Below are 26,926 nucleotides of genomic sequence, written 5' to 3' on the forward strand. Positions count from 1 at the left end.
TTTGGACCTGGGTCATACTTAGCCTGTGCCTCACTGAGGCAAGTTAATCTCTCCTGGTATAACACAGTTTGCTGATATTTCCTCTGCAGCTGTACAATACAAAAATAAAAAATATATATATGAAACCATAATAACTAACTGCATTGGCTGGCTAGATAATTAATGTTATATCAAAGACAAGTTACGGGTTACTAGACTTACACAACTAAGGGGTGTTTTCAGTCCTAAATTCAGCTAGCTATCAGTTTGAGATGTCCCACTTGCACTTCTGAAGGTTACTATAGTTGTGATGACATTGTCTCCCGGTGTGTGGAATGCCAGTTGCACTAGAGACAGCCTTGGCTAAACTATTTTAAACCTCATCCTTATACTGTGACACAGCATAATCCCCCTGCAGAAACTGACGACTGTAGTACTTCATGAGGAGTGCCGCAGAAATCCTGAACTCCTCAACAACCCACCTTTGTGTTTTAAATTTAGCACCATTCTGTCAATTCCCAGCCATGTGTACAGAGTTCAAGCTAACAATATATGTCTGAGTTGGTGCCCAATACAGATCTCAAGTGCAACAGGTTGCACACAAAGTCACACAGCCTTGCCAACTGCATTTGCACAATTGAAAGCATATGTGTTTCTTGACAGGCACACTGGCACTACTTACATCAAATATCACTAAATTTCTGAAACATGGCACTGAGATTTGACATGCATGGTGTTCAACCTGTTGACAAATATGCCAGTGTGGAGCACTGAAACACTTAATGTCTTGGCTTTTAATCCTTGCTGTTTGGAAGGATAAATAAGATGAATTTCGACACATTTTGATATTGAGGCTTACACATTGTTAGACTTTTGTTGTTCCAGCTGAGAATTGAATTGAACCCAGGGGATAAAGAATGCAAACATTGAACTGTAGATTTTTAATTTTCATAGCCACTGGAGATCTTTCTTTTAAGCATAGCAATTAGAGATATGCTAATTTCAGAATTAATGGAGCTATACTTCAGAGAGGCCTGTATGTGTGTGGTTTTAAGTAGTCCTGGGAATGCATTCCTATGTAAAAGGCAGTATTTCTGTTTGGAAATATATTTCAGATGGATGAATTTGTATGACCTGAGTAAAGCAGGTTGGGGTATGTTCCATACATACTTCACAAGACATTACTTCCTAAACACTTAGGATATGTGATTAGTCGTGGTGATTATAACAAAAGTATTGTGCCCATCATGCATATTCAAGTGTATTTTAAATTAAATTTCATCACTGTCTTATTTAAGAAATTATACACACATTAGATAAAGGTAATATGTGAAGCATTAGTGATATATGCTAACTAGAAAAGTTTACTTATGCAAGCATTACTGGTACTTTTCTTTTGCAATAAATATGTGTAACATTCTCATTTGTATTTACTTGTACATTCTTAATCAAAATGTTGTGAGAAATGAAATTCTGACTCTCTGTCAAAGTATCTTTTAGCTCAACTGGAACCCTTAATCACCTATGTTCTTTATCTAAACTCACTGCACTTATACCTTGTGCATGGAGATAGGTAAATGACTGGTGGAATTTCTCCACTCAGTACTGTCTAGTGTGCTGATGAAAGCACACTATTGCCAGGTGTGTTTGCACGTCCTTACAATACCAGACATGCAATTTGTGAAATACATTATCAGACTTGTAGTTAATGAAAAATGTGGTGAGAGTGGACAGATGACAGCTCACATGCTGCTAGCAATCATAAAAATATTGGCATTTTACACAAGACAGCAATACAAAGAAATATGTGGAAATATGTATTCACAGCACCATCTGCAAAGTTAATAATTAACTGTATATGAACCCTGCATTATCTCTCTGATTTGTCTCTGTTCTTTTCAACTCCACATTGTACAACAGGGATAGTAACCTGAGATTTGGAATTTATTTACAAAGTACTGTCCAGAGTGATGATGAAAGTACACCACTGCACTACATAAGGCAGCCTAAACTATATGTATATATATTTACTTTTTTCCTTAGGCAGTGAAAAGTGCACAAATTCAGATTAAAATAAAATACAAATTGAGAATAACAGAAATGTGATCACCAAACAGAATTCAAACAATGCTTCATGTGTCCTATTTCTCTCAATCCACTTCATTTACACATTGTGCCACAGGACATCTGTTAGGGGCATTTACTGCAGTCATTACTATTCAGGTTGCTGAGAGCTATGCACCAACACCAGGCTAATTAGCACTTCTGAAGGCAAGTAAAATTAAATGTTTCACTTTTTTCTTTAAGGCATGAAAGTTTGTTTCACACTGCCACGTAAAGTAGAGTGCAAATGCAAAAGGCAATAAATAGTAAAAACATTTACAGAAATCATTTTGGATAACAATTTTAAGTAACATGAAATGGATCAAAGGTGTGCATATATAGCAATTAGCAGATATACTACTGCATCACACTAACACATGAAGCATTCTCCCATCTCCTTGCCACATTGCTACTATAATTTATGTCTCAAAGTATCAGGCCATTAGGTAATGCCAAAGGGAATAGAAAAGTGGACAGGGAAGAACAGAAATGCATTCTTTCTTTGTACAGCATGCACAATTATTGATATAGTTTCAAATTACATATATGTCTGTCATTTTTAGTCAATAAAGACTTTACTTAAATTCCCTACCTCAACATATTCATATACCAAAATGAGAGTGAAGATTTATTATGACCTCCTTCAGTAAAATGATCCATGAACAGGTTTCAAGCCCTGCATCACCTGTACTGTTTCTCTAAGCTCAATACATTTGCACATTATGTTACAGAAATAAGTGTGTGACAGCTTGAATTTCTTCACTCAGTACTGTCCAGACTGCTAGGAAAAATACTCCAATGCCAGTGTCAATTGTGCTATTAATGGCATTCCAAACTAAATTTGTCAGTTTTTACCTTAGGAAATGAACTGCCGTTCATTGCTACTGAACACTGCCAATGGAGTGTAGTGTCAAATGGAGTGCAAATGATCAAGAAAAAAAGGACAAATTTTAAAATAAATACAGTAAATGTAAATTCTGATGTTTCTTCAACTTTGTTATCTTGCAAAAGGAACCTGTATAGTTGTGAACCATCAAACTATGGTATTAAAGACAATCATTTAAGATAATTTCTAATATTTGCCACAGACAATGAAATATATTAGCAAGAAGTACAAGTGTTTCGAGGTACTCAAAATGTAAAATTGTAGTAAGTCAAATTCAATATATAAATGAAACAAGTTATTAAACTTGTCCTTTCCCATTTGCCAGTAAATCTGTGGATCACTGGGATATTGGCAGGAGTTAGGACACTCATGTAGTAATAAAATATTAAACAAAGACTGTAAACAATGCAGGTGTAGTCATCTCTTTCTTTATAGTGCCTTATTCCTTTTTCTATGCTTTCTTAACAGTAATGCTATCTGACTTGTATTGCATATGGTATCTGTATAATTGCTAAATGCACTCTTTTGAATATGCACAGCATTTAGTACTAAGAGGAAGTAACTGTTTTCATTAAATCAGCATTTGAATGTTAGGAATGTTGCTTTCCTAACTCATTCAATGAACTTTCAGACTTTTTGATAAGTCTTTTCTCTCTGGAACACCCACAGTAAGTGTACATCAAAGAGGTAAGACTAAGAAACACTGATTATTCCTGCAGTCAGAATAATTTATAGACACCTGCAAGCCATTAGCAGGTAACCTTTCTTAATACTCATCCTTGCAGTGCAATGGCATGTGCATGAAATCATGTAGCTCCCTAAATTATGTTTACCTTTCCTGCAATTAGTGCAAATTATGGTATTCAGGAATGCAAATGATTCAACACCTCATTTGCAAACTCACAGTGTTCACATTGCTGACTGTCCTTTATATAAAAGTAATCGTGTAGCTAATACACTTATATCATAGTGGAGAGTCTGTTTGGATCCGGCGAGCTTGATACTGCTAAATGCACACAACTTTTGATGGTTTATTTACTTTCTACACTGCTTTCTTGTCAAAGTATGCTGCTATTACTTACATATTGCTTATAGTGCAACACTAAGGATGAATTGTAATGCCCAATACAAACCAGTTTTTTTTTTTTTTGCCTTTCCGTTATTTCTTTATCCTTTACTGTTTTCATAGTTCATGGATATCAGTTGCTTGACTGTATTACAAAGTTTGGTACAGAATGCTACCTGACAATATATTTTTGTAGGTTTTATTTTCTTGGAAGGTGAACAGTTATTGCAGATGAGTGTAGTATAACTTCTTAGCAAGGTCAGGTATTTCACATGTTTTAGCACAAAAACTTTGTTAGGTTTGTGATATCTATCTGGCTGCCTTCTACAGTACTGAAGATGGGAACTATAATAGTTTGTACATTTCTTCTTGTACATTTTGAATTAGTATTCTTAATGTTACAATGCATTACACAGGTTCATAGGTGTGTACTAGGCTAATGGCCCTGCAGTCTTTACAAGCCTTGCCCATAGATATGCCCTAGCATCATGCCTCCCAACATTAGTTCCCAGTGGATGAGAAATAGAAAGTTCACCCCTGGGATCACTCCAGTGGCTCTACTTGATAGAGGTGAACTTTCTATTTCTCATCCACTCATCAAGATTTCTCTTGAAGAGGGCCAGTCAGGTGCTCTGCTTGACATATATGGGAAGTCTGTTCCAGAGCATAGGCAGTCTCTGGGTTAAGAACCTATCCCTCCAGCATGTTCTGTTGATTGTGGTAATGAGGTTGAGGTCACTGGAGCATGTGGTGCAGAGGGATTGGGATTTCTTTAGATGTCGCATTTCTAACAGAGCTGATTCACACATGGGTTTGTAAGTCAAGCAGAGATCACCTCTTAGTAGACAATATGACACAGAGAATAGCTGGAGTTTTCTGAGTCTGTCCATGTAGGACATGTATTTAAGGCCTAGGATTCTCTTCATGAGGTACTTTGTGACCTTTTCAGCTGTTGCATGTGTCTACTGAAGTACATGTTAAATGGGCATTATACTTGATGACTGGCCAAATGAGGGAAGAGTAGAGAGAGATGATGATCTCTTTCTTCCTGGATGCAAAACCCTTGGTAATGAGATATGCCACATAGAAGGACTTTCTGACCATAGTGGCAATGTGGTGGTCGAAGGAGAGTTTACTGTCAACCTCTGTCCCCAGATCTCTTATAATGTCTTCAGTGTTCAGTGGGCTCCCATCGATGTGCTAATTAGTGGGAACTGAGTTTTTCCCCAAAGGGGATGACGATGCATTTTTTGGCATTAAGCTTAAGGCTATGGTTTTGGCACCAGTCATTGGTCTCAGTGAGGCCTTTATGCAGGATGTCTACATCACTTGGGGAGTTAATAATGGCTCCCAGCTTGCAGTCATCTGCAAAATTGGTCAGCCAGAGTCCCTCCATGTTGGCCTGGACTTCTGAGAAGTAGATGCCAAACAGGGGAAGACCCAGGACCGAACCCTGTGGGACTCCACTCATGATTGGTCAGCAGTCTGACTTGGAGTCTGCTACTTTCACACTGTGGGTTCTATCTGTGAGCCAATTTGCAACCCACCTAGTGCTATAGGGGTTGATGCATAGTTTGGTGAGTTTATCAATGATTCCTGTGTGGGAAATGGTATCAAAGGCCTTGGCCAGATTGAGGTAGGCTGTATGAACTGCCTTTCCCTCATCCACAGCTCTGGTGACTGACTTAAATAAGTCAACTGGATTGAGCAGGCATGATCTATCTTTCACAAAACCAAATTGTGTGGGATCTAAAGTTTGGAGATTCCCTATATCCTTGTTAATTAAGTCCATGATGATGCACTCTATAGACTTACATATCAGACTCATCAGACTAATGGGGCAATAATTCCCAGGGTTTGTAGTCACTCCCTCTTTATGGAGAGGGATGACTGTAGCAGTGCACCTTTCTGTAGGGGCAAAGCCTGAGGTGAGGGTTTGACTGAAAAGGGCACACAGATGTGGTGCCAGTTCACTTTGTAGTTCAGGTAGAACACATCCATGGATATTCTCAGGTCCCATGGAAGCTGTATTCTTGGCCTTGGACAATGCAGCTTTAACCTGTGCTGCAGTAATTCTGGGTGCCTGGCATTCATACGGTATTGTGATTGGTCCTTTAGGGGGGGAGAGAGGAGTAAAGTTGGCAATGAATCTGTCGGCCAGTATGTTGGCAATATCTGTTGGCTCAGTATAGGAGGTACCATTGTGCAGTAACTCGGAGCAAACCTGGGTATTGCTGTGGAGATTCTTGATATAACTAAAGAAGTATTTCTGGTTGTTTTTAGTGTCTGCTGTAATTCTGCCTTCATAGCTTGCCTTAGAGGTTTTGATGAGGGATCTCAACTTTTTATTGACGCTAATAATGGAGTGTTTCCAATCTTAGGACTTCACCCTTTTCTGCAACAGTTTTTCCTTCTGTTGCAGAGTTTATTAATGGCAGGGGACCACCAGATTGGCTTCCTTTTTTTTGGAGGAGAGGGTCTTGGTTCTGTTGGGTTTGACTAGTTCCATTCATTTATGTACGTATTCATCCAGTGTGTCGGTGTATGATTCAGCAGTCATGCATCTATTTTCCATTGACATGGGTGCTATGAAGCTAGCAACATCTGTTTTTAGGAACCCAATGTCAGCTTTGGAGAAGTTTTTCATGGTAGTTACCTTTGCGGGGGGTACGGATGAGATGTGGATTTCCATGGTGATTAGTTTGTGGTCTGATCTAACCAAGGAGGAATTGACTATCGGTGTAGAGCAATGGTTGCCCATGTTGGTAATAACCAGGTCAAGGATGTTGCTACCTCTAGTGGAGGGTAAAAATGAGCTGGTCCAGGGCATTGGAACTGATAAATTCCAGGAAGCGTTGGGCCAGTGTATTGATGCATGAGTAGTTTTCCCAGTTGATGGAGGGGTAGTTGAAGTCACCTAGTATGACAGTGTTGGGTTGGACCCTAACAGTTTCCAGGATGCTTAGGAACATGGAGTGAGAGTCTTGGGACATGGCTGGGGACCTATAGCAGGCTATGACTTGACTCACCATCTTACCTAATGTTAGTTGTACCTGAAGTATTTCAGCTGCGTTATGCTGGGCTGCTAGTCCGGAAGTGTGCACATCCTTTATGAATATGGAGACACCACCATCTTTGGAGCTTCGGTCCATGTTCTGGGGATGAAAGGTGTAGAATGTGTTATAGCCTGGTAGTGCAGTGGTGCTTTCTGCTGCTTTAAACCAGGTCTCTATTACAGCACAAATGTTGATATTCTCCATTTCGAGGAGTGCTTTGAGCAAGTGCATCTTAAGATTTAGACTTCTAGCATTCAGCAGCATGACCCTCAGATTGCATTTATTTATAGCTGTTACAATGGTAATTTGGTCTTTGGAACATTGCCTAAAAAAGGCACTATAGGGGTGGCAAGAGCCTTAGCCAGTATCTGGAAACCCAGGGGTGACAGATCTCTGGCAAAGCATCGAGGTCTGTCATCATCCCAAGCAGATATATACTGGATCCACTTAGAATGACACCAGAAACTTAGCCAGTTGATGAAGTCAATCATTTTCTGCTTGTACTGCGGTATCATTCTGGGTGATGGTAGGATGTTGTTCAGGGCTAGGGTCATACCTGCCTGGGCCACATAATAGAAGAGCTCCTCCATGTCTCTTTTCACATAGTCCAGGGAGGTGCTTCTCAGGTCATTCACACCTACATGGCCAGTAACAGAGTCATACTTGTACTTGATGTGGAGTGACCTGAGTGCATGTGTTATGTGTCAGATTCTGACAACTGATATACAACTGACTATTACCTTCTTCTTATTCAACCTAGTGAGTGGGACATCAGTGTGCCTCACTATTGAGTCACCTATGATTGGTGTATTGGGCAAGCTGTTTTGCCTTAGGGGCTTAGGTTGAGGGGCACACTGTGTAGGTGACCTATGTGTCTTGTGGTTTGCGCTGTGTTGTGGTGGCCAAGTGCATTTCTGCCTTGGAGGTCTTTGCTGTTTGGGTAGATTTCTATTGAGAGCCTCAGCAAAGGTGAGTGCGTGGCTTGTGTTTTTATGTGAGACTTGTGATGGTGGGTGTTCTGGAGGGCTATGTGTTGCATGTGGTGTGGTGCAGGTGTTGACCTTCTCCTCTTGACTGGCTATTCCTGTCTTGGTTTGAGAGTGCATGGCTTCCACTTTGGATATATAAGTGCATCTCTCACAAGTCTGAGTGTTTGGAGGTAAGAGGAGAGGGTTGTCTGTGTACATGAGGCAGTTGCTACACTGCCTCAGAATGCCCAAGTTCACCAGGTTAATAGGCAAAAGCACAGAGAGCTGAGCTGTAGACATGCCAGGATGGATGGTCATTATTACTAAGTACTGGAGCTGTTTCCTTATATATTCCTTTTACAGGAAAAATGTCAATCATGGAGTCTCTGTCTGTACAGAGCACTGCCAAATACTTGAGAGGACACTAATATGTAGACCCTGAAAATTTAAGGATGAAGTATTTAGGCAAATATTCTGAAGCTGGAAAGAAATCAAGCAGTACTTACTGAAAAATAAAAAAATTAGCTTGTCAGGAATGATGAAAAGAGGGGAGGCGCATGAATGGTTACTGCCTGGCTACTACTAATGCTGGTTTCAGCACAGCTTCACTCTGTTAGGATACAATACTTCTTTGCTTCTTCTCTCACCAGAAGCAAAATGTTAACACCAATCCCAAGAAAAGAAGCAGGCCACAGCCTGTTTAGTGATTCACTGTTTTGTCCCAGATGATGCATGGGTCTGCAGGCTTGTAGCCTTTTTCTGGTAGATGCCTCGAATAGCAACCAGACCAATCAGGTACGTTAAGCACAGACACTCATTCTCCAACCAGAAAGAGTAAGGAATTAATACACTCTGCTCCTACTCTCACCAGGATCAGAATATAAGCACATATTCCAAGCTGTCACCTATAAAGCAGTTATTAAGCTTTCTGGTGATCAGCAGTCTCCAGGAAATAATGTAACTGCACTCCTCTCACCAGGAGAATACAGAAGCACTAATTCCAAGATGACTATTGAGAAGCAGAATGTGGGCTGTCCAGTAACTGGTGATCTTGTCATAGATGCTTAAAGGTAAGATGAAAAAATGGTTTATCCTAAACACTGCAGTGTGCACTAGAGGAGTTAGATGTGAAAGTAGGTAACTTACATTTTACCTATCTAAAAAGTTCTGTTTTAGTGGAGAGTCACTATTTTTAAAACAGCGAGACAGATTGAAAGGGGTGGTCACTTTTGTATTCTGGTACTATGGAATACAGTAGGACAGCCAATAAATTTAAATAGAAATTTAAAAAAAAGGAGGCTGCACAAATGAGTTCAGTTCATTTATTGTTACTTATTGTTATATATATATTTTTGAGGTTAGAGTAAGTTTTTTTGTGATAAGTATTGTACTTGTTTTTATTTATATAGTTGTATTATTTTATTTTGTTTGTTAATTTTAGCTGTTTTTATTTGTACACATTTATCATGTTTATAGGTTATAGGTATACTATGGTCATATTGCTTTAAGAATATTTGATTAGTTGATTAGTTTTAATTGTTTGCCTATTTAGCTGTATATATATATATATATATATATATATATATATATATATATATATATATATATATATATATATATATATATAATTTGTGGTTTTAACATTGTTGCAAGGTCTGAAGAAGCTCCTAAGTGAAAGCGCTTACCTCCAATATATTTATAAATAAACCTGAGTTATTTTATGTTATTCGTTTGCAGTTGTATTTTCGTTATCGTAATTGAATATCGTTATATGTTGCAGACTTCTGCCTAAAGCAAAGTGTACTGTGGTAGCTCCGTAGTAGGACTTGATATATTTTTACTTATTGTTTTTATTTTTACTACGGAGCTTTTACTCCAAGGACTGTCGGCTGTTTTTTGTCTTATTATCACGCTTGTCTTAATTCTATCAGTAGCAGTTGGAGACATGGCCACTGAACAAGTGTTGGATATTGAACTTGACTATACCCTGACTAGTGAGGTGAACACCGGAACTTTGAACCAATTGGCTGCTTTGCCTGGAAGAAGGCACAGCTTGATGTCGGATTCCTTATCGGAAAGATTTGAACAATATCTGAAGAGAGATTTTAAAAGCTTATGGGGAGAGGACTCCCGCCAGTTTGATGGTAATGTTACTGATGTAACAAATGATATGGAAGGTCTACAGTTTCGTTTGGATGCCTTAGAAAAGTATTTCCTGGATTATAAATGTCTACAATTGCAACGCTTGCATTTTGAAGCGTGTCTCGAAAAGAACATCGTGCCCAGGGAACTGCGTGTTTTAAACATGCCGAGCCAAGGCTCCCAGTACCCAGAGTTGCTAACACATTGGCAGAAGTTTAATTTGGAGGTGAGTGCTGGTTATATGAAGCTCCTCATTGAATTTTTTAAACCTGAGGAGGAGCAGTTACAAGCTAGTCTAATACAGAAGCAAACTGAACTTTTTAATCTTTATCAAGTGAGCGTTTTAGGTCCTCTTTTTGAGAGGTTACTGGACAGTATTGCTGTGTTTGAACGGAAACTTATAGAGCAAAAATGGATAAAGATTATTAGAGACACTTCAGACTTTAAAGCAGGCCATGTCTTTTTGTGGCCTCGCACTGGAAATTTGACTGATAAAGCTATGCATACTCCTAATGGAGATTTTATGAGAGTAAATAATGTTTTTAATGAGGCGTCCCCTGTTGTAGGGGGAGCATGTGTGGATGTTAATAATATTGATAATGTGTATGCAGCTAAGGGCATTAATAGTGACGCCCCTTGAGTATCAATGGAAAAATAACTCATTGGTATTAATGATGATAATGCCCCTAATTCGATAGGTAGTACCGAGGCTGTCACATGTGTTGCTAATGTAAATACTGTTTTTGGCAACAGTGAGAAACAAATGGGAGATTTAGGAGGGCAGAGTTCATTACCAGTTGGTAACTCTATTGTTGCTGAGAGGAAGAGTCATTTATACCCACATGTGGTTGTTAAATCTCCAGGTACTAGAGATAGCTTTAAAGAGAAGGAACGTGTAGTTAGACCTAAAGTTAGTGCCACATATGCCAACATGGCTAGGTCATCAGTGGGTGACCATAGTGGAGATGATGATCAACTTCCTTTTCCCCTACTCGTCCGTGTGGACAGGGGAGGGGGGAGAGGCAGGTCCAACAGCAGGAACAGGTACAAAAGAAAATTGTCAGGGGAATCATTCCCAAATCAAACTATCAAGAAAATGTAGGGGAAGATAACACCTCATTAATTTATAAAATCTCTAATTATTTGTTGACCTCAGAGGAACAGAATGTATTACATAAAGGTTTAAATTTCATTCCTACTCGTTTGAGTAATTTGGCAGGCACTGTATTAGATCTCAAGATTTTCTGTAGGGATGTTATGTTATGTCTTATGTTTGGCAACAATACTTGTAGTGGAGAAGGAGACTTTAGACATGATATATCTTTGAGGAGACCTAGTAGCTATATACCTCCTAATCATCCATTAGTTGAAGCCTATTGTAAGTTGACAGAAGATGAGATTTTTCGTTTTTACGAAAAGAGGGCACCTAATCTGAGTAAATCTTTGAGACAGAATTTGACAATTAAAGAAAGGAAGGCATTACAAACTTTACAGAGTAATGATTTATTAGTTATACGTCCTGTAGATAAAGGGGGTAGGATTGTAGTTATGGATAGAACACATTATGAGCAAATCATGCACGATATGTTAGAAGATACAGTATTTTATAATAGAATTTCTACTACGGATGTACATAATATTATTAATACTGTGTGCAATGATATTGTTGATATCAAGAGAGCGGCTCTTATTTCTGAAGATGTATTTAGGTTTCTGAGTGTTGAGAATCCTTTGATTCCCATCATTCAAGGCCTCCCTAAGATACACAAACATCCTACTAATCCCCCCATGAGGCTTATTGTTGCAGGAGGAGGTTGGATTACTGAGCCCCTTTCTTTATATATAGAGAAGCATCTACATCCTGTGATTAATTTCAATATGACTGTTTTGAAAGATACTAAACAATTTTTAATAGATTTATATGAATGTCTTAAGGATGTAGGGGATACTTGTAATATCGCTTTTGTTACAATGGATGTACAATCACTGTTCACTATGATACCCAATGAATTGGGTATACAGTTTGTTAAGACATATTTGAGCTCACATAGTGAATATTCATATTCACAGATCGATTTGATCTGTTTCCTTTTGTAAACAGTGCTTAGTAATAATATCTTTATATCTGATAATAACATCTACCTACAGAGACATGGCGTAGCTATGGGCACTTCTTGTGCCAATAGCTACGCCAATATGTTTTTGGCTCAATGGGAGGAAGATAAGCTATTTTCACATTTAGAATTTAAGAAATATGTCCTATTTTACAGGTGATTTGTAGATGATTTGTTTATTCTATGGCGAGGTTCCCAGCAAACATTCTTAAGCTTTTTTGAGACTGTTAATAATCTTTTACATGACTTGACTCACCATCTTGTTGTTTAAAAATATCTAAGCAACAACTACAATTATGGCAACAGTATGTGCCCTCCCTTAGCATACTACATGTTATGGGCCTTGCATTCTCAAAATCTTTATATGCCAACATACTCTTTATCGTCCACATATTTCTGTAGGTGAAGCGAGGTTTGTCATCCACAACAGACTTAACATCTTCCTGTGTTAAAAAAAATTTCCAATACTTCATCAAAATGTTTCTAATAGTATATGACATGGTATTGCAAGAAGTGATAAATCTTAAGCCAACCCCATCCAGTGAAGTGTTGGATGGACCACTCACATCCTGAGGCTCCTTTAGAAAGGTAGGTTTATACAGTGTATCCCTATATGATATAATATACTCACTAACCCGATCTAACAATTTAGATGGATACCCACTTTTTCTAAACTCATCACATTTATATAGTTGTATTATTTTATTTTGTTTGTTAATTTTAGTTGTTTTTATTTGTACACATTTATCATGTTTATAGGTTATAGGTATACTATGGTCATATTGCTTTAAGAATATTTGATTAGTTGATTAGTTTTAATTGTTTGCCTATTTAGCTGTATACATATATATATATATATATATATATATATATATATATATATATATATATATAATTTGTGGTTTTAACATTGTTGCAGGGTCTGAAGAATCTCCTAAGTGAAAGCGCTTACCTCCAATATATTTATAAATAAACCTGAGTTATTTTATGTTATTCGTTTGCAGTTGTATTTTCATTATCGTAATTGAATATCGTTATATGTTGCAGACTTCTGCCTAAAGCAAAGTGTACTGTGGTAGCTCCATAGTAGGACTTGATATATTAATAAATTTAAATAGTTGAAGGGTGTGATTTCACAAAATGATAATTTTGTGCTTACACCAGTCAGTAAAAGCAAAGAGGAAAAGAGATATATAGTGAAATTAACATAAGGGGCAGGCAACTAGAAAGACAATGGTGTTTAAGAACACAACAGTAACCGGGTGGCAAAAATTTCTCTCTGACTCACAAGAGACAGAGCTGTGGTCTCTTTTCAAGTTTTAATATGCAGTTAAAATCAGAACACAAGTAAAACACAGTATAAAGAAAACAAATCACAGTATACAAAATAGAAAAAAGGTAATAAAGTAATACAAAATACAACAAACAAAAAGCAAATTAACCTTCCCCTCACAGCAAACTGTAGCAGAGTCTGGGTGAGCCTTTCCAGTAAAGCTGTGAAATGTTTTATTTTACCCCTTAAATAGAAGGGTTACACAACCTGTTCTCTGCATTACAGAACTGTTATATTTGTTGTTGTTTTATTAATATATTTTTGGGGAAAGAGGCTGTCCTAGCTTGTGTATAGTCATAGGGGGCATTACCTTTTAAACTGTGTGCATGATGGATGCATGCATTCATACATAACTGAATTCACAGCTGTCCTGTGTATGTATTATAATTCAAATTTGTGTCTGTTTTCTGCTTCATGTCATACAGGGATATGGCACACAACAAGAAATCTGAACCTTACAAGCAACCATTCACTGATGCAGAAAATGAGAACACTGTCCAGGCCTTATGCTGCCATGGAGTATTTATCTTAAGTAGAGATACAGGTGACCAATGTGCATCAGACAGGATATGGCAGCAGGTAGTCAATGACATCAATGATGCTGGAGTGCATGGGGAGAAGTTACCCCAAGGTACAACACAGAGCAAGTGATATGATAATGCCTTCCCACTTTACAGCAGCTGCAATTGCCAGGGTGGCTATGGGAGGTGGTCTTGCTACTGAACCACCATTAATTTAAACAGAGGAGTTCCTGTCCACTGTCAGAGATCCAGGTCTCTCAGCAGGGGGTTCACACAGAACCCTTGATGTTGGTGCTGCTGTAAATGAAAGTCCCAGAGTGTCTCAATCACACTTCCAGGTATGCAAAATAAAAATAATTGAAAGTGTCATTGTTTATTTTTATGTGCATATCTAATATGTCTGATATATCTAGAGCCACCAATATGCATGAGTCTGGCTATACAGTAATAGAGAGATATAGGAGAATGTTAGGGTTCAATGGGTCAGTAGATTTTTGTATGAAAACAGTCTTAATCTGCAAATTTAAAGGAGATTAGTCTTTGTTTCTTGTTTCATTTGCATCATAATACTTATCAGTCTTCTTTCCTTTCCCTTCCTTACATACAGGAACACTTGGAGTGTTGGCTGCAAGACCACCTGCACATGGCAAACACACATTTGGTTATTGTTATTACTGTATGTCAGGGAGATTCAAGTATAACTAAGAGTAATACTTGTACTGCTTTAGCATCTATTAAAGTTTAACATACCTTCTGTATTGTGTAAGAAAAAGGTTCTGTTCAATTTTATTCCCTATTTTTCTGTTGAATTTATTGCTTGTTATCATAGTTGATCCTGACAGTGGCACTGTGGAACTTCTACAACCTGATGTCAGAGTATCAGTAGCCTCTGGTGATGATGGTGGTAATGAAGAGGCACAATAGGGGGATGTAGAGGGTCAGTCTGATGCTGAGACTGTGGCACCCACATCCACTGCTCATATTTCAGATACAGTCAGCATGCCTACACATACCCATGACATGGAAACCTCTGATATAGGATAGGTTGAGGGTGAGTCACTTCATCAGGGTAGTGTGATACTTTGGTTACAGAGTTGGTTGCCTCTTCCTGTAGCCATTGTGAGGACGAGGTGCAACACAAGAAGGTTGGTAGAGGTGCTTGGAGGAAGCATGTTGTTCACTCTAATCACGATGCTGGGGTATCATTAGGTACCACCAGATGTATGTGTAGGGCCATAGTGGAGGCACAGGCATGTTCACTTCAGAAGCGATAGTGTAAGTGCTAAATGTTGTGCATGCTGATGTGTGGGTGACTCATTGCACAGGATGAATGACATACTGGATTGGACAGTATCTGTGATGGAATGTCCGCTGAGGGAGGGTAGGCATCCATGATGTTGGAGAGCTGCTACATCTTCTGGTGTTAGCAGATATGGAAGTGCAAGATCCCACACCCATAGTGACACTACTTCCTCTGCTTCATCAGTGATTGCAGTGTGCACACCCACATGTGGTAGGCCATGGGTGGTCCTGGACATAGTTTTGAGGACAGCTCATCCAGCAAGCATCACTAACATTCAGGTAATACCCCGAATTCTAGACAGGGCTAAGGAAGTAGCAGAATAATGCCTCTCAGAGGTGGTTCTCATAGTTGGGGGTGATGACCCTGAACTGACTACTCTACCATGCATGCTCACAACTTTCCAGCATGCCAGGACATATTGCTGGCACAGTTCATGCAGACACACAAACACTGAAAATAAAATCACTTGCCCATACCATCTCACACATATGCAAGCTATTTAAAAAATTCTGTTGCATGCTCTACATCTGTTATTATTTGCACTGACTACTGTATACTTTGATAAGATACATGTGTTCGTACTCAAAAAACTCACTTCTTTGGTATCAGACTTGCTCGTCTGTCACCCCCCCCAACCACCCTCTGTGAATGATGATGACTGTGTCTTGCCCTGTTGCACATGTCTTTATGACTTAGGGTTGCATATAATGTCTGATACACACAGTGGATAACTGATACTTGCTTAATCACAATCTTGCATTTATCAATATGTATTGCAGAAGAAAAGATTTTGATCTTTCGTTCCAACTCATTTGTGAATTATTGCATGCATAATTGTTGAAACTCATTATATTTCAGTTAATAGTTTTAGTAGAGCAGTGGAACCAGCAGATACTTCAGTCTTGCTTCTTGATATAGTTGTATGAATAGGGTATAATTGACCTATTCCAGGTTTTATAGACAATGGTTAATTGAAATGCTTGATTCACAGTAATGTTAGAATATGTACCTGTAAATTGCAGCCATCACACATCTCATCTATTATTGACATAAATGTACACATCAGACAAATGCTCTGCTTGGGGGCATATACATGTTTTTCATATGATAGTACTCTGCTATGTAACCTTCTTATTTTCACTACAAGTTCCACACTTACCTTGTCATTACTGCAGGCACAAATTGTGTCTTTAGGGGTTGTCCTGTCTACTTAAGTAAAGGTTGTGTTTGACGGGAAACAGTTTTCCTATTTTCATGTGTGTGGGATCTTAGGCTTTGACCTAGATAGGGATTATGTGTGCTGTCTTTTGCATCTTAGCTAGAGCTAAACCACACTGAACATGCCTCAATCTGCCAGCACCATCTGCAGCTGGTTGTTTTCCCTCAGACCCCTCATCTCTATCTGCTGCTGGCCCTGCCTTTGGTCCTTTAAACTGTAATCTTGTCCCTTGCTATCCTTGTTGAAGCTGTTTCCTGACATTTATATTGAGTAACGTGGCATAGATTGTAATTATTTTGGCAGTGGTGCCTGGGTCATAATGTAGTGCACTTCCTGATGTTCCTAGGAAGCTTGATTTGAGCAATCCAAACACATGTTATATGATATTCCAAGTTTGGGTGTGGGTCTTGTCATATCCTTGCTCATTGAGGTTGTGTGGGTTTCTCATAGGTGTCATGAACTTGGGCTCCAGTACATAACCTGCATCCTCCACTAGATGCCCTTAAGGGATGTCACCCTTAGAAAACCAAGTGTACAGGTCACAGGTGTGCATATGTGTGAGTTATGTAAATTGCATAGGTTACCTGAGAAGACATTACAGATTATCCCTTTGGCATTGCACACAACCTGACAGTTTATAGAGTGGTAACCTTTACTATTGATGTACCTCCTCCCCCTATTTACTAGGCATGGGGTTTATTTTTATATATGTGCAATCTATGCCCCCCAACACCTCAAGGAAGTGTGCTGATGTACAGAATTCCTGAATAGTAAAACAGATGTAATCACTTGCATACTGTTGCATTGCATTTAAAAACTGATGTAATATTCTAAAGGTTGATGCCTGTGTTACCCCTAATATATCCCCTTTGGGTCTCTGGAAAGTAGCAGTATCTAATTTACATAGTGCTACACATACCTTTGCTTCCAGTGGAATGGATTCTCCATGATTTCCCGGTGTCTGAGGTGGAGGCAACAGAGGTTGCATATTACTTCTAGTGTGTCCATGTCCACCCTGTATCATTTAGCAATTTTTGTATCCATGATAAGTGAAATGGGTTCTAAACACCCTTCTTCTTCTTGCCTGATGTCTGGAAGCAGCAACAGCAGCACACTGATTTAAAGTCTGTTGAACATACAGCCTAATAATACCACAGCAACCCCTAATATGTTTTTTTTTTCTAAGTGTATTTGGGGCTGTATTCCAAAGAGTTTTAGTGTTCAAGTCAAATGGCTAAACTAAGTGTACACAATTGCTTTATAGCTTCCCAAATAGTGCCACCACACTGGATTGGTTAATTAGCATGCACTTCAGCTCTTTAGTCTGTCAGTAGCATATGTAGCCATTTCCCTTTGTTTTGCAGCTCTACACATTGCGTAGAGCTGTTTAATGGATACCAGATAGCGAGCTATCATGGAGGTGGTATGGCACTTACTGTAGCTGTTAATGAGTCCAGCACATTGTATATAGGGTGAATGAAAATGAAACAAAAAGCTGTTAGCTTTAGTTGTTGTTTCACATTTTTTTAAACTAACCTACTAGAACAAGTGAAGTTGGATGAAAGAAAGATAAAAACCTTTAAAGAGACAACTGTTATGTAAATAATATGTCTGTATTTTGGAGTTCATGCAATTAAAGTCAAGAGGATTAAGCTGGAGATTATTTAGAATATTTTTGTAAGTTTATAACTGAAATGAGCATTAATTCGGCCTTTCTAAAATGTGAAGTTATTTATATTGTGCACTTTTCAGCAATTTTTAATTTATTAGCATGCTGGTGGTAAACCCTAGGAGTTTCTGGTTTAATAAAGTTTTGATCTGCCTTTCTACTGTAGTTCTGCGACTATAAACATTTAACATATGCATGTCAACTACAGTCAAAACTGAAAATATTGCAGTGTTAGGCAAATAAATGTTATTCATACTTCTGCTGAGAGTACACAACCTTGCACCCATAATGATTTATTTTACTTGTGACATTCTGTCACCTCAGTATAAGGGTATGATCTACTGTTTGGTTATAATATAGGTTATTCTTACTCCAAGCTAATGCAAATATGGAGTCAAAAGAAATAAGTGGGATGGAAATTAAATCCCCACATCAAAGAAAGCATAGGACTTGGCATTTGCTGAAAGAAGAGTCCTTTACCTAGACATTAGTGAACTTTATCAGAGGATGACTGCATTCAGAATAGAGCTTTTTGCTACCTTCAGCTGATAAACTTGATTATACAGTGATTATGACAACTTTAATTAGTTAAATAAATGACCTAATTTAAAGAGGGTGAAATTCATTATTTATTTGAGACTTGAAACAAAGATAACACTTATTAACAAAAGCACTTGGACTAAAATGCCAAACTATTTATTATATAACAAACAACAACAAAGTTTTCAGATACAATCCTTCCTCAGTGTTAAAATCAAAAGTTTCACCATTTTTAAATAAAATGAAATGAAATGAATAATGCATATGATAACAGCCAGCCAATTAAATCCATTTGACAATTTACAGAGGCAAATACATTAAAGACATATGGTATATCAGCAGTACTTCATTTGTTTTCTTAATAAAACTGGTTTAACAGTAACTGCACTATTCAAGCCTGGTTTCATATCTGCTTCCAATTTAATTACCCTACTATATTCAGCATTTACCAACACATTATTAAAATCACCCCCCCCCCAATCTGCCTATGTACAACATGAATAACTCTAAACTTGAAACACATGCCTGGAATCAGTTTCTCATATATGCTTATATAAGGCATTTGTTTCAATACTCCTGCGTATATTAGACTTGTGTTCAATAATGCACTCTTTTAATTTCCTACTACACTTCCCCACATAAAAACTAGGACATTTTATAGAAGTTGCCAAATAAACAATATACTATATGTGGCATAACACTTCACCTTTGTTCACTTACTTACATGTACCATGACTACTCACTGCATTTATGCTGTCATTGCACAGCTTTGATTATACTAACTCTGACTTTTTTATAGCTTCCTTTCAGTAGGTATAGGCAAGATTATGGTTTACTTGATCTACCATCAAAATCATACAGATGCCTTACAATTAAATAATTATTTTAACATTGCTGTTATACAATGTTCTGAAAACAGAGGTTGTTAAAAATGGATAATATTTTATCTATTTTTATTTGTTTTGGGATTTGTTATACTACAGTAGGTGTGAAGAGGGATGCAGTCACTATCTACACCAGCACTAAAGAAAATCAGATAAAGGTAAGCAAAGTCTGTTTTAATGTGATCTCACTCAACAGCCTTATCTTATATTTTCGTCAAAATACTAATGTACAATAAGTTGGCAGTAATTAACTGTAAACTGTTGAAGGTGACAGCAATGCGCCTGAAAAACTCTGATAAGATAAACAGAAGCAAATGCTATCTTTGTTGCTTCCTAATCCTAACGAATTCATGTTGATCCATCGAAGGCTACAGGCAGTTTCAATGAATGCAAATAAACCAAAGCCAGTTCACCAAATCTGCCTTCAACAAACACTGAAACAATTTTTTTGCAGACCCCACCCTCTGGAATTATATATACCAACTCCAAGGTTACACAATTGTGTTAAAAAAGTAATATCCACTTTCGTTGAAGGTGGTTTCAGCTGACTTTCATTTCATTGGGTTTGCTGAAACTACCTTTAACAGATTGTCATGATTCCATCCTGACTGCAGTAAACTTGTATTTGTATTGGTTAAAGATAGGAACCACCCTGTAAAAGGTTGTGGCTAATAAAAAATATCTACTCTGAGCACCAGCAAGGGTGAAAAGCAGATCAGCTGCTGCAACACAGCATAGATTGCAGTAATCGGATATTGAATACAATGAACAGTTTACAAGATGCTGTAAAATGCAAACAGAATTTCTTCTATTCATTATCCTTGTCGAGGAAAAATAAATATTTCTATTTCAAGCTAAAAACATTTGTCCCTGGTGTTATTTATCTTTGTATAATATATATTTTTTTATTTGGAACATAATATTCTTTCATGCAATCTTCTGACAGAATTTGAAACACACAAGAGTTACAAAAGGGCATCTTCAATTGTGCTATTTCAAGTCAGAAAATCTTTACTGCTGTGCTGCACAAGCTATTCCCTTCTATTTTGCAATTCCACAAAAGATACATAGCCACATTATAAATTCTGTTTAGTAAATACTGAATTCAATGCCCAAGACAGAAAGTAGTATACACTCTAACATTTTTTCTGTATAAAATCCAACACAAACCTCATCTGAGAGATTTTAGGATGAAACATCTTGAACACAGTGTCACAGCTCCATATCCATTCATCTTTAGTTCCTTCTGCAGATGTCTATATTAGCACTACTATATAGGTACCTGTGATCACATATGCAAAGTCAAAATAAAATTAATTATAATGTCACGATGCTTATGATTACAATCTGAATTACAAACTAATTTCAACTTTTCTCCAAGCATTCAATTATTTGGATCTAAGCAAAGAAAGTATCCCTTCAGAAGCTCACTTTAAAATGTAATATCAGATGCAGAAATATTTACAAAACTCTTTAAATTAATATTTTCTGTTTTGGGCCAGCAGTTTAGATGAGATTGTGTATTGTTGCTTGTAAGTTGCACAACATAGAATGATTTCCTCATCACTGTAGGTACGTGATGATCAAAGGATAGATTATTATCTATGTGTATCCCTAAGTCCCTGACTACTAGGTCAGTTCTAAGGGGTGTGTTGTCAATACAATAGTTACCAGGGATGGATGACTTCCCAAAAGATACTATTATGCATTTCTTGGCATTTAGTTTTAGTCCATGGCTCTGACACCAATTGTTTGACTATGTCAGCTCCTCCTGGAGAACATTTGTGTCAGTGTGAGATTCAATGACAGCTCCTAATTTGCAATCATCTGCACATTTAGTCAGCCAGAGACCGCTGACATTGGCCTTTACTTCTGAGAAGTAAATGCCAAAAAAGAGTGGTCCAAGGACTGATCCCTGAGGGACTCCACTTGTGACTAGCCTCTCTGTAGACGTAGATTCCACAATTCTAACTTCCAGGGTCCTGTCTGTGAGACAGTTGTCTATCCACCGGGGAACATATGGATTTGTACCTAACCTCTTGAGTCTATCACCAATGCCAGAGGGGGGTATTTTGTCAAATGCCTTGGCCAGTTCAAGGTAGGCAGTGTGAACGGTTTTGCCCTCATCAATTGCTTTGGTGACTCTCTCAAAGAAGTCCACCAGGTTGAGTAGGCATGGTCTGCCCTTTACAAAACCAAAGTGGGTTGGTTCCAGTGTCTGGAGGTTTACTATATCTTTACTGATCATCTCCATGATAATTATTTCCAAGGCTTTACATATAAGATGAGTGGGACTTATGGGTCTGTAGTTTCCAGGGTCTGTAGATGGCCCATCTTTGTGCAGAGGGATGACTGTTGCCTTTCTCCATTCATGAGGCATGTAGCATGTTTGGAGGTTACAGTTGGCTGTCTATAAAGATATGTAAATGCTAATGATGCACTCTGGGGGAGAGGCATATGTAAACTAGCCATGTACTCTCCCCTGGAAATGCCTGTATAAAGCAAGCATGGCCACTCTTTGCCACTCATGTTAATGAACATGGCCAAATGCTCATGTTCACCCATGACTATAACGGTAAGTGTAGGGGTGTTTAGCAGATAGGTAGCATTATGTTGTGTATATATTTATGTTTAGTTACATATGTGACTGTATGTGTGACTGTGTGTGTCAGCCTTGGAGACTGCAGTGTGAGTGTGTGTGTGTGTGCGTGTGTGTGTGTGTGTGTGTGTGTGTGTGTGTGTGTGTGTGTGTGTGTGTGTGTGTGTGTGTGTGTGTGTGTGTGTGTGTGTGTGTGTGTGTGTGTGTGTGTGTGTGTGTGTGTGTGTGGAGGGTTAGGCTTAGACTAACAAGCCAGTCCTCCAACACTGGGGGGTGGCATATCCACAGAAGGGGCTCTTAAATATCTTGCCTTCACAGCACTTAGGGTCAGGGGGTACACTAGCCACTGATGAGAACTGGTCAGGGGGAACACTAGACACAAAGGATTCATCTCTTTACAGCATGCCTTAATGGCACTTAAAAAATATGTTTAACCAGGGGTGCTCTATGTAGCATTCCTTAAAGGCACCAAATTAAAGCAAAACCAGGTCTTGCAGCATGGAAAACAAAGGGAAAGAGCACTAGGGACCATGGATACTCTTCATAACATCTAATAAAGGCAATAAAAATGATTCAAGCTCTGCACTCTCCATCTCAGACAGAGGATGTTAAGCCACTGTGCCAGAACTACATGCCAGTGACTCTTAAAAAATATTACTTTAGTTCTTGTTAAAATCTATGTAACATAAAAGGAGAAAAGATTTCAATTCTTGCACCCTTTATACAGAAAATAGGAGCATTGCCCTCTAGATTAACTAACCCATTAATGCAGTTGCTTTTTAAAATAATAACAATGATAACAATAATAAGTTAAATTAAACACAAATGTCTGGCCTGATTCAATGCTTGCAACACTCTGAGTTACAAAGATCAGTTGGGGGAGGCTTCAGTACAAACCTGGGAGGAACACTAGACAACAATGGGGACATTATTTAAATTACTATGAGGACTCACTTTAAAATAAATAGAACAACAGCTGTAGCATCAATATGCAGCCTGTGCTTATACCAGTGCAATGCATGGGCTATACTGCTAACTACCCCAGGAAAGTGATAATTGGCATTCGCTCTAGTTAACAGAAATTCACAGATATACAAATTATCTGCTAAGGAGGTCTCTCATCATTGTGGCTAATGTATCTCTGGATTGAATTTTTTCCACATCACAGAAACACAGCTCCTTTTTATCACATTTCTTACCTCCAATGCTAGGGTTCTTTCTGTATCCTTGGTATGTGTTATCAAAGTCTCCAATTAGCCTAGAGAAGGATAACAACACTAAGGTGATGGAGCATCTAATACTACCTATCCAGATGCTTAATTTTGCTATGTCCAAGAAAAAAATTCTATGCTTGCCACAGCCGTAAATAAAACAAGCAGAATACACAGAATATTGACACTAACAGTTAATTATTTTTGTGTATTTTACAATAAAGCTACAAGAATCTTGCAGAGTAAGCAACAAAGAAATTCCCAAGAAGGTGCAAAGGATTTCACATGATACACAGCTGCATTCCAAGTGTCCAGAGTGTGGTCTATTTGTATATCTATCATTAAAAGACATCTATAAAAATGGCAGGTTACAAAATGTCACTAGTGTAGTAAACAGGCACCATATATAGAATGACTTTCTCTGCCCTCTGACCACTGATTGTGGGAAAGGCTACATCTATCCTCGATGTTGAATTGGATTAAGAGTGTGGTCAGTGAATGAGTGAAATATTCATGTCCTTATTGTTAATTCCTGTCATAGCCTAGATAATGTCAATTATACACATCTTCACTATTTTTGGAAGAGACTCCCACTACAAATCAAGCAGAATGATACATTATGTTCCTAGAAATGAGACGTGGGGTGACTGGATGAATATTCATAGATTCACCCTCTGGCTTTGCTGGCCTAGCCTCCTTGAAAAGGGAAGTATGAGTTAAGGGTAGGTACTTGCAAGGCATAAATGGTCACAAGACTCAGTTGCCTTGTATTTCCTATGATGATATGAGTCCTAGTATCCTATGCAGCTCATGTCATCTAAAGAACAAAGAGAAGCAGTAATGCATTGGAGAGCAACTAAAGTAACACAGGGCCACTGCATCAAAAACATGCTTGTGAATCAAATCCCAGAGTTGCTTTTCACTTTTAAATATTTATACAAGGCATTAGGATCATTTTTACAGTTAGTGGTATGCAAATGTATTTTTATTTTTTCCCTATGATTACTGGTAGCTATACCCACATAAAAACATCTACAATGTGAACACAAAGCAATACACACTAGCCCTGTAGAGTTACAGGTGTAATGTAATTGTATTGGAATAGTCCTTCCCATATGTAGTACCGGTCTTATAAATGAATTTGTGTTTCTCTCCATCTAGTGATCAAAGGTCACTGTTGTCCTTTAGAATTTTCCATTTATCAAGATTAACACTTTTAATACTGGAACTGTCTAGGCACATATCAAGATGGCAGGAACTATCCTTCTATTTCAACAACAAACCACTGTTTTATCTGTCATTTCTACAAACATAGAAATCCCTTCAGCTACAAGACCCTCCATTGAAAAAGGATATTGCATGGCATAGGTTCATAGGTTCATAGGTTAATAGATTAGTACTAGGCTAAGTGCCCTTGCGAGCCATTGTAAGCCTAGCCAATTAGTCCTTGTGAGACTCAAACCCTGCACCTTGTGTTTGTAAGGCAAACACCAGTTGGACAATCCTGGAAAATAAATTTAATAAATAATACAGTGTACTTCCAGGAGCAGACATTATAGGCCTGAATGGAGGGAAACATTTTCTCAGTCTTAGATATTCCAAAACAAGAGCCACTATTTTGAAATGTCATTATTCATAAATTCAAACATATGACATTTTATAGACAAGCAACTGAGACTTTTAAATAAAGGGTTGTCCTTTATTCCTAACAAATGAGTCAGCCTGTCCAGCACATTAATTGAAGTCAAATGTTTTGCGCAAACTGCAGAAATGTGACATTTTTTGAAATTATGTCTAGGAACTATAGGTATGTGTGTTAACTATTTAGATATAACTGTGAATATGGATGCTACTAAGCAATGTTTTGATAGTAGACTGTTTAAGAAGGATACCTTTAGAAACAACATTTGCACTTTAGTTGTAATCATCGCCTTTATATGATAAAAATATTCCAAGTGGTCAAATAGTTTGGACATTTAGACTGATTACTAAGGATGAATTATTTACTGAAAACTTGAAACATATTAAACCTATGTTTCATGGTTGGGGGTACAAAATGTATTTTTTGGAAACAGTTGTAAATTAAGCTGAGATATGTCAGCAAAAAAAAAAAACCCTCCTACTTTACTCCAAGGTATGACAGCTAAAATAGTTATTTTTTCAGACTGAAACAGTTCATTTTGTCATATGTCCCTAGGCAGTTCCAACATTGAAAACGTTAATCTTGGTAACTGGAAAATTCTTAAGGACAGCAATGACATTTTAGGACAGCAATGACATTTTATCAGTGACAGAAAAAGTAATAAAATCAAAGACTTGTTGTTTACAGATGCTACTACAATTCCTCCTTTACCAACAAATAAGTAACATGGTGTATATAAAAATGTGACCAATATGTAATATGTAAATTTATTTCCAAAGGTCCTTTTCTTAACTTACTACATATGGAAAGAACTATTATTGTACGCCAACACTATACCTGTGACTCAGTTAGTGTAATTGTATATTGGAAGGCAGGGATCTGTTTATGACATTTGGAGGCCCCCCTCAGTCCAAACCCTTTTCATCACCCAATCTATCCCCTTACTCTTTTCCATATCCCTCCCCTCCACCAAATCCTCTGCCCCTCCACTGCAGCTTACTGGACTTTAAATTTTAGGAACTAAAACTATATGTTATTATAATATAAATGGCAGAAGAATATATCCGTTCAGCTTACATTTTATCAAATGCATTTTACAAATGTGTTCTTAGTGTAGCTTCAGTCAAAGACAAAGACACAAAGCCAGGAATGTATTTTAAACATTGCTCTTTTATTCTTGCTTGAATAACAAGCTTTGCATTAACAAGCATTTTTTCTGAAGAATATGAAATCTGAAACTCACATGCATACTTCTCAACCACTAAGTATAAGAAATCGTGACAATGCCCAAAACAATGGGGAATCAAATGTCCAAAATCAGGGACAGATTTTAAATATTGCTCTTTTAAACTTGTAAAGTTTTTTTTTTTTTTTTTTTGAATAACATATTTTGCAATAATATGCATTTTCTGAATAAAATGAAGTCTGAAACTCAAATGTATGTCATTATTTAGTGGCTTCAGTCCTCAATGATTTTCCAGAAAAACATAATTTTATGGTGGGACAGACCAAAATATGAGATAAAAATCTGGACATTCTGCAAAAATCTGACTAGTTGAGAGGTATTCTCACATGTCTATCACTAAAATGCACAATAATCAGCCAAGAATCCACACATTTTAAAAGGAACATGCCAGACACTTCCTGTCCTTGCAAAAAATCAGAAAATGCTGCATAAGCAATAGGGCCTG

This window comes from Protopterus annectens, chromosome 3.part1, assembly GCF_019279795.1.
Source record: "Protopterus annectens isolate FY-2018-M chromosome 3.part1, PAN1.0, whole genome shotgun sequence".
NCBI classification, from domain to species: Eukaryota; Metazoa; Chordata; order Ceratodontiformes; family Protopteridae; genus Protopterus; species Protopterus annectens.